This window comes from Pinus tabuliformis, chromosome 9, assembly GCF_031772625.1.
Source record: "Pinus tabuliformis cultivar Carrire ecotype Pingquan chromosome 9, CPIR1, whole genome shotgun sequence".
NCBI lineage: Eukaryota > Viridiplantae > Streptophyta > Pinopsida > Pinales > Pinaceae > Pinus > Pinus tabuliformis.
In genome coordinates this window covers 1,143,553,783-1,143,567,152 of record NC_142307.1, presented here as the reverse complement: position 1 = coordinate 1,143,567,152, position 13,370 = coordinate 1,143,553,783, and the positions used below count along the sequence as shown (strand labels likewise).

The 13,370-nt window shown below is 35.7% G+C and overlaps 1 pseudogene; it reads right to left on the bottom strand.

Annotated features, from left to right (window-relative positions):
- The window catches only part of LOC149152674 (pentatricopeptide repeat-containing protein OTP51, chloroplastic-like), an 80,738-nt pseudogene extending 71,926 nt beyond the window's left edge, over positions 1-8,812 (bottom strand).
- Between the last annotated feature and the right edge of the window lie 4,558 nt (positions 8,813-13,370).

Genomic DNA, 13,370 nt, shown 5'->3' with positions numbered 1-13,370 from the left:
GTGTTAGTGTCAAGCTTCGCATCGTTTCACCAGCGATCAAATGTACTTTTACATAGTTTTTTTTAGGGTTTTTTGTCAAATTTTTAGTTTCAAAAAGTTTTTTTTTTCAATAAAATTTGGTCACCGGTTATGAAAGTTAGTATACACTAGTCCTTTCACTCTCATGGTCAAAGACACCATCTTTTTCAAGGAATATCATCATTAGTAGATTCCCATTCCAATTTTTTTTCATAATCCACTTAATAGGTCATAAATAAGTCATCACTAGCTCACCACTAGGTCACTAGGTGTAATTCTGGAAAATTGGTCTTTATACCATTCAAATTCATGCAAAAAAGAATAGTGGAAGTTAGTTTGGTCACTAAGGTTTGAAAAGCTATGTTTTATTTCATTTTATCAAATTAAATATCCTCATAAAAACATAAAAAATAAAGTGTCAAAGTCAAAGTGCAAATTATTGGTGGGTCCACTATTATTCTACAAAGAAAAATCGATTTTCTTCATGTATAAAAGCTCACCATTCACTTTTGCCATTATTCACTTTATCATTGTTACATCCAAATCTCCATATCATTCCAATGAGGTAAATATGCCATGCCAAGAAGGGTTACCTGCATCCAAAACCGAGTTCTGAAATCTGTGCTACACAAAAGACTCTACCTCTGCTACACATTCCCAGTTTGCAGCTTCATCGTTTCTCCAAGATGTGGGCCCTCTACAGTTACTTGCTCCTTCATGGTGATACTCCTCTGCATTTGAAACAGGTTGGTAATTATACCCTAGGGTTTATACTCTTTTGGTTTCCATAACTTAAGCTCATTGTATCCCATATCTATTTCCTAGGGTTTTTTATGGTAGTTTGCAAGTGTTTCACTCTTTTCTTGTCAAAATTGTTGATAAAACTCATATCTTTATGCTCCCACACCATTATCTACATTAAATACACTTACCCATACACCTCCCATCAAGCCCACTCCCAAATTCCATCATTTCTACCCAAACCCTAGCAAACTTGCACTCTTTTTCATTGGAGGACTATGTTTTAGTGTTTTGGAAGCCTTCCACTCACCTAAATATGGTAATTTTGGTTTCCATAGCTTCTTAAACTCCCCTATACTTCCCAAAATTTTCTAAGAATTTTCTCACATTCCCATACCCCTCATTTTTCCTAAACTCCCTCGCAACCCTTCAAAATCCCCTGTTTTCATGTAGTCAAACCCTAATTTGTTATACTAAGAGTTAAGGGTAAGATGGATTCTAAAACTTCAGAATAGAATAATAACATAGGAGGACATGTCATTAGACATGAACATACATCAAACCATGAGGTTTTGTCTTCTCCCTTTGTCATAAAATCATTTGAAGATGCTGATTGTCTTAAATTTTGTCAAAAGCTTGAAGAACTGAAATATCATGACGAATTGACTAGTGCCTTTGCCACTAAGCTTAAAGATGACAAAGCTACCATAACAAGGTTCTAAATCACCAGATGTAAATATGAGTCTTCTTCTTCTTCTTTTTCAGAAAGTGCTGCAATCAAATTGATTTCTAGTGCATGTAAATTAGATTCAGCGATAAGCTTAGCCAAACCTTGTCCCTTGATGAGCTTTGTGGGCTTTATCTCCAAATAATACTCTAGCATGGCTGCAATCCATTTTCCCCTTCTGCCTTCAAGATCTATTTGCACAAGAATTTATTTTACCGCTGTTGTGGGAACATAAGCAATGGTGTGAGAATGCAGAATATAAACTCGAAATATTTGAGAGATTTCACCAATGCCAAGGCCTGCTTCTCAATGATGTTGTATCTTAGTGCTGCATCTCTTATAGGTGTGACTGAAGAACGCTATAGGCTACTCATTTTTCTAATCTTTATTTTGAATTAGGAATGCTGTTAATGTATGCTCAGAGGCAAATGAAAAAATAATGAAATTTGAAGTATAATATGGACTAATCAAAATAGGAGCAATAGATAATGCAAATTTAACTGCATGGAAAGATTTCTTAGCCTCCAAAGATCACTTTACCTCACTATCCTTCTTTAGCATGTCTGTCATCTCTTTCAAATGTTCATTTAGATTGGGGGTGAATCTTCTCAAAAAATTCATTTTCTCATTGAAACACTGAATTTCCTTCTTGTTCCTTGGGAAATCTAATTATTGAATGGCTTGCACACTTGCAAGATCAATGCGAATGCCATCCTTGGAGATGATGTGTCCCAAAAACTTGCCTTCTTCCATGGAAAATAAGCTCTTCTTTGGATTAAGTGAAATACCAATTTTTTTGCATTTCTAAAAAACAATTCTCAAATGATGTAAATGATCTTCATTAGATTTGGAAAAAACTGTGAGATCATATAAATATATAACCATAAATACATCCATTTCATTAGTGAAAGCTATGCCCATAGCCCGCTAAAAAGTCGCTCCTACATTCTTTAATCCAAATGGCATCTTGGTGTACATGAACGTACCCCATGGTGTTGTGAAGGTTGTTTTCAGCTGATCATCTTTATGCACTAAAATTTTATTGTACATGGAATATCCATCAAGAAATGACATTCCGGAAGACCCAACTACGCTTTGAAGTATATGATCCATATTTGGCAGGGGATAATTGTCCTTCAAGGACACTTTGTTTAAATTTCTGAAATCAATTGAAAGATGAATCTCTTTGGTCTTCTTTCTTACAGGCACTAGATTAGGCATCCATTCAAAAAATCAAATTGGAACTATGATACCAGACTTATAAATCATATTACCTCTTTCTCGATTGATGGAAGCAACTTAGGATTAATCCTCCTCTGTATCTAACGAAATGGCTTTTGATTAGGCTTGACCAGAATAGAGTGCTGCATGATATTCTTGTCATAGACCTTCAAATCTGAATAATCCCAAGCAAATACATCAGAAAATTTTGTCATTAAATCTATGTACTTACTTTTCATCTCAAGAGATAAAGACTTTGACAATTTGACCATCTTAGGCTTGTTGGCTGCACTAATGTTCACATCTTCAACTCCTTTCTCTGTGGGGACCATGGTGAGCTTTTTGGCAACATCATCTTGATCAAACAACTTTTCCAAAGGTACAAGATCTCTTGGAATGTTGTTGCCCCTCAGTTGTAGTATATCAATATCAATTGCTTCAAAATATGGATCATTCATATTAGATGCATCATCAATGCGGGAATTCTGGAATTCACCTTCCATTTAAAAAGAATTATTGATTTGTTTGTCATCCCAAAACACTTGCCAAAATCTCATATTATCAGGGATAGTTGGGTGGTGTTTGACATGAATAGAATACTTCTGATTGGAGTGAATGGGAATCTTCACCATACTAGTTGCAGTAGCAAGAGAATCAGCTATAACACTCTGAGTTCTAGGAATAAGAGACAGAGTATATTATGTAAAAGTTTTGAGGATGTCAAGTATAGCATTGCGATAAGCTCTCATTCTTGGATGCTTGGCCTAATATTCCCCTTTTACTTGTTTGATTACCAACTCGTAGTCATCATAAACATAATTTTTCTTTGCTCCCAAATTCTTTAGAATATTGAGGCTTGCAATCAATGCCTCATACTCCACCTCATTGTTTGAGCAGTCAAAAGCTAACTTGTAAGAACTCATTCTTACATTGTGAAGAATTTTACATGACTGATTTAATGGACCATGAATCCAAACACCAATCCCAGCTCCTTCTTATCCCAATGCACCATCAAACTCCATGGTCCAAAGACCATTTTCTTCATCCAGGAAAAATATTTTTGAAGGATAAATTGTCTGATCTTTTGGAGGATGGCTGGCTGTTTCAAGACACTCTATTTTTTGCACTATCTCAACAATCTTTTCAAAAGGGTTTGCAGGCTACAAACACTCTTCATTCATCTCTTTCCCTTCAACATTCATAACTTTCTGCACACTAGTTATAACATTTGGAACTTCTAAAATTTCTACAAGCTGACTTTCATCATCGACTGAATTCATATCACTAAACAAAATGAAAGAATCGAGATCAGTGTGCACAACATGTGTAGGTTGATTTATTGGTTTTTCCTTACTACTGATCATGAATTTCATCTTTTTGTCCCGATAGAGTTTTTTGAGCTGCCCAAATACTGGGATAGTAGCATATGAAAAGTCAATCTGTAGAGTACCCTTTAGTTTTGCTCCCCAAGACCTTGAAAGAAACATACCAAACCGAGGAGGAAAATCAATGATCACTACATCAATCAACAAATTCTTGGAAGGAATTTGGTCCAAGGACACTACTAAATCTTTAATGAGGCCAAGACATTTCACTCTACTCGAATGAAAAGAGTAGAGGTCGTGATAAGGTCAGGTGATACTCAGTCCTAGTTGGTCCATGATGACTTTGGGCATGAGATTATGTGAGGCACTAGAGTCTAGCATGGCATTATGGAGGATGAAGTCACGAAGTTTAAGACTAAGATAAAAAGGTGGGATTTCTCTATCTTCAAGACTTCCCTCTAAGGCTGGACCAAACAGAATTGCAGGCTCATCATCAACAACATTTATATGTCTGACATTTGGTCTACCTTCAACATTTTAGCAATATGAAACTTATACTTGTCATTCTTCACTAATTCAGTTAGAGGAATTGAAACTTTCAACTTAGAAATTTCATTCTCTAAGCTAAATAGAATAGATTGATTTTATACTTCTTTTGGAGATATGTCCTTCTTTTCTATCTATCCTTTGGCTTGAGACTCCTTCTTATGACTTTCACTTTGAACCTCTTTATCTTTTCTCACGTTGCTGGTAGATGCCTCATTGTTTTTATCCCGACTTAGTATGGAAATTTATTTTTCTTTATTATGATTTGCAGGAGCTTCTTCTTTGCTTGGTGTATCATTCTATAAATTTTGCCTCTTCTAGTTCAATGTAACAGGTACATTTCTGTTCCTCAAGTTGTACTGTTTTTACAAATGACTAAGAGCATTCTGATATCATCTTTGGTATTCTTCAGTTTGAACAACCCATAGATCATCACTTGCAAGTACAAGTTGCTAATCACTTGGTATGAAAGGTTCTTCAGAAAACTGATCTTCTTCTATAAAAAAGGTAGGAAACTCATCTTATTCAAAGAAATGATTTGCTTCTACATTCTCCGCTTCATATTCTTCCTCACCTTTGGTATAATTTTGTTGCAATGGCACTCTTACTTGTCCTTGAGGACCTTGATTTCATTGCTATTTATGTTTATTTCTGAATTGTTGTTGTTGCTGGCCATGAAAGTTCGGATTCCTCACTAAAGGCTTCGCTTGTCGATTAGTTATGGATATTATATCCATCATTCTCTCCATGGTTTTGATTAGAGTGTCAAGCTTTACATTTGAATATGATGAAGGTTCTTCTTTAAAAACAACTTTCTTCTCAGTCCTCTCAGGCTTTAATTTAGACTTCTTGATGAGCATATTAGCTTCAACACTTACTGCATTTTGTTGCATGTCTTCAAGAGTTGCAGGGTCTCTCTCTTTGAGATGATATGCCACATCTGGGTTGAAATCATGAGGATAATGAAGAAGCACTAAGCTAGGTGGATGCTTCATATCATTAGGAATAGAATTGTATACCAAATTGAATCTTGTTGTGAACTCTTCGACTGTCTCATTCCGATTTCTTTTCATAGAATTGTACTCAGCCAAAATCTGTAGTGGGTTTTTCTTTTCTTGCCAACACGCTAAGAACAATTCTATTGGTCTCTGAGTATTATTGATAGAATTAGCAGCCAAGCTGCGAAATCATTTCTTCACATATCCAGAGAAACTATGAGCTATAATTCTCATCGTAGCATCATCTTCATCAATTTCTTCCAGATCAATAAAATCTACCAATTTATCAACATGACGTTGGGTTGTGATTTCTGAGCTTCCATCAAATAGTGGGATTCTTTGGCCATAATTCTGAGGTAGAGTAGCAATTTGAGCAGGCAGCATAAGAGGTATGAATCTTGCCATGATTGTTGGAGGTGGTGGAGGTACTACAATGGGTTGTGTAGGTAAAGATGATGACACTAATGGAGGTGGAGGAGGAGATGAGGTGGTGATGTACTTGGAGATGTAGTAGATTTATTTGGAGGTGTAGTAGAGGATGAAGCAATAGTTAAGTATTCTAGCTAATACTGAATGTAGGCCTTTTTAGTAGTGATTTGGAGCTGGTCAGCAAGGCTTTGAAGTTTGTCAAAATTCAACCACAACTCATGGTCAACTCTAGTAGATAGAGATTCTGAAGAATGAGAATGAGATTCAAATTGAAGAGGTTCAGATATCACTTCAGAAATTAAAGACTCAGATTTTGACCTTGAAAGAGACACTTCTAACAGAGTATCAAAAGGAAACTGATCAACATAAAATAGATTTTTAGGTAGAGAAGTTATTCTTTTAATTTTTTGAATTGCACTTTTAGTGATAGGTAACTTAACTTTTCTGAGCAGTTTTTCAGGGTCTTCAACAATAAAAGGTGGATTTGGGTCAGGATTTGACTTGGTATATCTTTTAGGAGCCATAATTGTTTCATATCTTAAGATTGATGAAATTTTTAAACTCAACCTATCTTTGGATACTGGAAACTATAAGCTACTAAACCAGTTCTCTTGAAATATCTAAAATATTTCCCAGGAATGATTTATTAGTTGTTTCCCCAGAAATGACACCAAAATGTTAGCCTCTACAATTTCCTTGGCTGAGGAGGAGATCGAAAGAGGTAACCTCGAACCAATTTCAGCTCAGTAGCTAGCCTTATTGAACCAGAGAAGGATATAGCAAAGGATTTTTTAATGAATTGTTGTAAAGAACAAGGTTTTAGGTTAGATATGCAAGATTGCTTTGATTATTTGTGACTTTGGGGTTTTAAGTTTGTTGGACTAGGGTTTAGATCAAGTAATTAGATCTAGGCTTCAAGTATGCAGAGACAAGTATAAATAGGAGCTAGATATCAGTGTGTTATGGTGCAATTAGAGTGTTTCTCAAGGTAGTATATATTTTTGAGCTTAAAAGAAACTAATGAGCATGTGAAAGCATGAATTCATTAGCTTTAGAAGAAAGTAAACACAACTATGAATTCCACATAAACTGATCTTAAATTCCAGAATCATGTCTATATAACTGCAAGGCAATTCATAGGAAGAAGATAAAGCATTTAAAGAGAGATTATATATTCATAAGAAAATTATAGAAAGAGTAAACAAACACCATAGACTCATTGAACTAGAGTTCGTGAAAAATAACTGCAATTGCTCTTGTATTAGCTAAAGAGAAGATAAACATACAGGCCTCCTCCACAAAAGTCCAACCCTTCTCACTGAATGAGAAAACATACATATAGACTCCAAAAAACCATTTCCCCACCTTCAGGGGTCAAATCCTTAGGTGTTGGAACAGTTATCAAAATTCTCTCAACAAACAAGAAAAGGTAAGAAGGTCAAACACAAACTCTTCTTTTAGTCTTCAAATTGAGTTTTGCTACCTTTATGAGGCTTTAAATAGACACTAAAACAACCTATCATGCCTATTAACTTCATAATTACATCATCAAGTCATTAAGACATCCACAATACATCATTAAAAACAAATTTGGTGAAATTTGCAGTAAAAGGTATGCTACAGGAAAATATAAACAGTGCAGTTCTTTCATAAGCATAGCGCAAATTGTAGGAAGTTTTTGGAGGTCTTTTGGAGGTCAACCCTGAAAAGTAAGAGAATGGTCAACTGGAATTTTGAGTCTAGTTTCCATATCAACTCGAATTTTTGAAAATGGAACACAGGAAGGCCTTCAAAAATCCATTCTCCCAAGGTGACTCTGTACGCGCAATGCATGTTCCAGAAAAATGGCAGAACATGTGTTTTTCACCTGTTTTTTGGCTTTTCCTCTTCACCAGTTTGCTGACCTGCTTCCAAAAGTAGATTTCTGACATCCTTATGGCAAATGTTATCCAGGAAAATATATTTTTCATCATTTGGAGCTCTGAGGTGAAAGCGTAGTGCCAAGGCATTGCGCTTATAGAAATTTATGAGTTTTTAAAACAGTAAAAAATGCCCAAAAATTTGAAAATGACAAAATTTTCCCCAAATTTCTTCAAAATTGCTGAGTAGGGGTAAAATAATGTATGTTATGCTATGAGTGAGGCCTCAGAAAGTATCTCAAGGCTATCTTTGTCTTTTTGGCCAATTAGGTTTTCCTTGAGCTTGCTCTTCAACTATTTAATCTTGACTTGAGATATTTTGTTCCTAGTGTAGTAGTGCATAGCCATATGCCTCTGTGAGTTTTTGTTCTTGTTGGCCTTCTTGAGGAGCTGCTCCTGGTATCCATTTACCTTATCAAGCCAATAATCCCTATTTTCACTGATGTTTCTAGCGATTATTTCATCTACCATAATCTACTCCTTTGGTGGTGAAATCTCTCTTTGCTTCTCAAAAGATATTTTGGATGCTCTATTCCTAGGTCTACCTTATGCAATTTGCTTACCTTTACCCTTGGACATTTCCATTTCAACCACTGCTTTTCCCTTTGTATCCTCTTTCTTTGAAACTGCTGCTTGCTTGTCTTGAATCATTTGGTTCACCTTCAGTTGCATGTTCTCTTGTTGTAGGCATGATATTAGAGCATTTTCCTCTATCAATTTTCCCTCCAACTTCTTGATTTTAGCCTCCTTAACCCTCATTATCTGATCTTTAATTCTGCCCTCTTGTTCTTTCTCTTTTAAAGTCACATGTGTGTCCGGACGAGATGAATCTTCATGTTGTGAGGAAAATTCTTCTTTACCTGTTGTAGGCTTTGCCCCTTCAACCATCTCTTGAGAAAACACAAGCCTATCACCTCTAGATTAGGTCTGAGACCCTTCTGACCTATCCTTTCTCTTTGTTGATCTTCTTGAAGAAGCGATTTCTTGTTGCATGGGTAAGCCTGTACGTATTATTTTATCATGAGACCTAGTTGAAGAAGATGGAGGAAATTCTAAACTATAAAAATGGTCCCAAACACATTTGCTTGTGAAAATTGATGACAAACCAACACTTTCACTAGGCCATGATGAGACAAACAAGAATGGTGTTTCTCCCCTTGCGATTGTATCTTCTCTGCCATTTTGACCAAACTCTTATACAAGAAATAGGACAAGTTGACTTGTTGTACACCGGTGAAATGCATGACAAGTTTCTTGTGGTACTTGTACATCCTTGAAAACCAGCCTTCACATGTGAAATACCTCATGATATAGGGGTGCACTTATCGAACAAATGTCTAAATGGAAAAATATAAGTTGGAGCTGCCTGATACTGTGTTTTTAGGTACATTTTATAGCTTTGAAGGTCAAGTTCTTCCCTCTTGAACGAGTTCTCTCCAATGTCTGGAATCCCTATAGCCATGGAGATGATTTGTCTTGACACAGTGATTTGGAACCCTTGCTATGGTAGCTTTGTCATCTTTAAGCTTAGTGGCAAAGGCACTAGTCAATTGGTCATGACATTTCAGTTCTTCAGGATTTTGACAAAATTTAAGGCAACTAGCATCTTCAAATGATTTCATGACAAAGGGAGAAGACAAAACCTCATGGTTTGATGTAGGTTCATGTCTAATGACATGTCCTCCTCTATGCTTCTTCTGTTCTGAAGTTTTAGACTCCATCTTATCCCTTAGCTCTTAGTATAGCAAATTAGGGTTTGACTACATGAAAACAGGGGATTTTGAAGGGTTGTGAGGGAGTTTAGGGAAAATGAGGGGTATGGGAATGTGAGAAATTATGAGAAAATTTGGGGAAGTATAGGGGGAGTTTAGGAAGCTAGGGAAACTGGAATTACCAGATTGGGTGAGTGTAAGGCTTCCAAAACACTAAAATACAGTCCTACAGTGAAAGAGAGTGCAATTTTGATAGGGATTTGGGTAGAAATGATGGAATTTGGGAGTTGGCTTAATGGGAGGTGTATGGGTAGGTTTTTTTAAGGCATATAATGGTGTGGAAGCATAAAGGTATGAGTTTTGTCAAGAATTTTGACAAGAAAAGAGTGAAACTCTTGTAAACTACCTTCAAAAACCCTAGGAAATAGAGCTCGGATACAATGAGATTAAGTAATGGAAACCAAAAGAGTATAAACCATAAGGTATAATTACCAACCTGTTTCAAATGCAGAGGAGTGTCACCATGAAGGAGAAAGCAACTGTAGAGGGCCCACACCTTGGATAAACGATGAAGCTGCAAACTAGGAATGTGTAGCAGATGCAGAGTCTTTTGCGTAGCACAGATTTCAGAACTCAGTTTTGGATGCAAATAACCCTTCTTGGCATGACATATTTACCTCACTAGAATGATATGGAGAGCTAGATGTGACAATGAGAAAGTGAAGAATGGAAAGAGTGAATGGTGAGCTTTTATACATGAAGAAAATCGATTTTTCTTTGTAGCATAATAGTGGACCCACCAATAATTTGCACTTGGACTTTGACACTTTATTTATTTTTATTTTTTTATGAGGATATTTCATTTCAGAAAATGAAATAAAACATATATTTTCAAACCTTAGTGAAAAAACTAACTTCCACTATTCTTTTTTACATGAATTTGAATGTTATAAAGACCAATTTTCCAGAATTACACCTAGTGACCTTGTGGTGAGCTAGTGATGACTTATTTATGACCTATTTAGTGGATTATGAGAAAAAATGGGAATGGGACTCTACTAATGATGATATTCCTTGACCAATATGGTGTCTTTGACCATGAGATTGAAAGGAATGGTGTCGAATGAATTTCATAACCAGTGACCAAATTTTATTGAAAAAAAGGAAGTTTTTAAAAATTTGGATAGAAACCCTAAAAAAACTATGTAAAAGTACATTTATTCGCCGGCGAAAGGATGCAAAGACTGAAAGTTGAGATTTGGTATGGTCCTTTCCACAAGTTTTCAAACTTGCCATGTTTACCCTTTTCTTCATTTCTAGCATCCCACCAAAGAACTACATCTCCCAAATTTAAGTTGTCTTCTTTTATCTTGCAGTGATAGATCTTCTTGATCCTTTCCTGAAGTTTAGAAGTGTTTTGAAAGACTTCCTCACTTGTTTGCTGTAAATGGATCATCTGATTTATCCTTCACTGCATATCATTTGTTTTGTTGTCCACTTCCTGCAGAATTTTCATAACGAGAATAACAATAGCTGAAGGGAAAATTGTATCAACCCCGTACACCAACTGAAAATGAGACATAACTATTGATTTCTTAGTATTGACTCTATCCGCCCATAAAGCATCAATGAGCTTTTTGTGCCAGTTCTTCTTGTTCACTTCTAAAGCTTTCTTGATGATATTGATCAAAGATTTGTTGGAAGATTCGGCCAGACCATTCCCTTGTGGATGATAAGCAATAGAATGTCCCAATACAATACGATACTTTGCAAAAAATTCTACCATCCTCTTTGACTTGAAAGCAACAACATTATCAGTGATTATCTTCTATAGACAACCAAATCTAGACAAGATATTAGATTCAATAAACTGAATGATAACATAATCAATAGCTTGCCTAGTTGGGATTTCTTCAATCCATTTTGTACAATAGTCTGTGGCTGTCAAGATCAATTTATGTTGTGCAAATGATGAAGGATGGATCTTGCTAATGAAGTCAAGACCCCACTGCTTAAAAGGAGCTATAATTGAAATAGGTTGTAAGGTTAATGGAAAAAGCTTTTGTTTTCCTTGGAACATCTGCCATTCATGATAGCTCATAACTATTTTATATACATAAAAAAAAAGAGTGGGCCAATAGAAGCCAACCCTCAAGATCTTACTTGTTGTAGTCTTCTAGAAGTGATGGTCTCCACAGTCTCCTTTATGAAAATCTTTCATCGCATCCTTTGCTTCATTTTCTACCAAACAGTTCAACAACACACCACTAGGGTCTTTCCAGTATAAAACACCATCAAGAATACAATACTTTGAAGCTTTCAACTTTAAGGATCTAGCTTTACCTTTGGGAAATTCTGGTGGAGGATTTAAATGCTGCAAGACATAGACAATGTTAGAATACCATGGAGATGAGGTAAACATATCGGACACCTGTAAATATGAGTCTTCTTCTTCTTCTTTTTTAGAAAGTGCTGCAATCAAATTGATGTCTAGTGCATGTAAATTAGATTCACCCATAAGCTTAGCCAAACTTTGTCGCTTGATGAGCTTTGTGGGATTTATCTCCAAATCATACTCAAGTAGGGCTACAATCCATTTTTCCCTTCTGCCTTTAGGATCTATTTGTACAAGAATCTCTTTTACCATTGATGTGGGAACATAAGAAATGGTGTGATAATGCAGAATATAAACTCAAAAATATTTGAGGGATTTCACCAATGCCAAGGCCTACTTCTCAATGATGTTGTATCTTCGTGCCGCATCTCTTATGGTGTGATTGAAGAACGCTATAGGCTACTCATTTTTCTGATCTTTCTTTTGCATTAGGACTGCTGCTAATGTATGCTCAGAGGCACATCAAAAAATAATGAAATCTGAAGTATAATCTGGACTAATTAAAATAGGAGCAATAGATAATGAAAATTTTACTGCATGGAAAGATTTCTTAGCCTCTAGAGACCAATTTACCTCCCTGTCCTTCTTCATCATGTCTGCTATCTTTTTCAAATGTTCAACTAGATTGGGGATGAATCTTCTCAAAAAAATGATTTTCCCATTAAAAGAATGAATTTCTTTCTTGTTCCTTAGGAAATCTAATTGTTGAATGGCTTGAACTCTTGCAGGATCAATGCGAATGCCATCCTTGGAGATGATGTGTCCCAACAGCTTGCCTTCTTCCATGGCGAATAAGCTCTTCTTTGGATTGAGTGAAATACCAAATTTTCTGAATTTCTAAAGAACAATTCTCAAATGATGTAAATGATCTTCATTGGATTTGGGAAAAAATATGAGATCATTTAAATATATAACCAAAAATACATCATTTTCATTAGCAAAAGCTATGTCCATATCCCACTGAAAAGTTGTTCCTGCATTCTTTAATCCAAATGGCATCTTGGTGTACATGAATTTACCCCAAGGTGTTATGATGGTTATTTTCAATTGATCATATTTATGCACTAAAATCTGATTGTACTCGGAATATCCATCAAGAAATGACATCCTAGAAGACCCAACTACCCTCTAAGGTATATGATCCATCTTTGGCAGGGGATAATTGTCCGTCAAGGACACTTTATTTAAATTTTTGAAATCAATGCAAAGATAAATCTCCTTATTCTTCTTTCTTACAGGCACTAGATTTGACATCCATTCAGAAAATCAAATTGGAACTATGATACCAGACTTATAAAGCCTATTACCTCTTTCTTGATTGATGGCAACAAATTAGGAT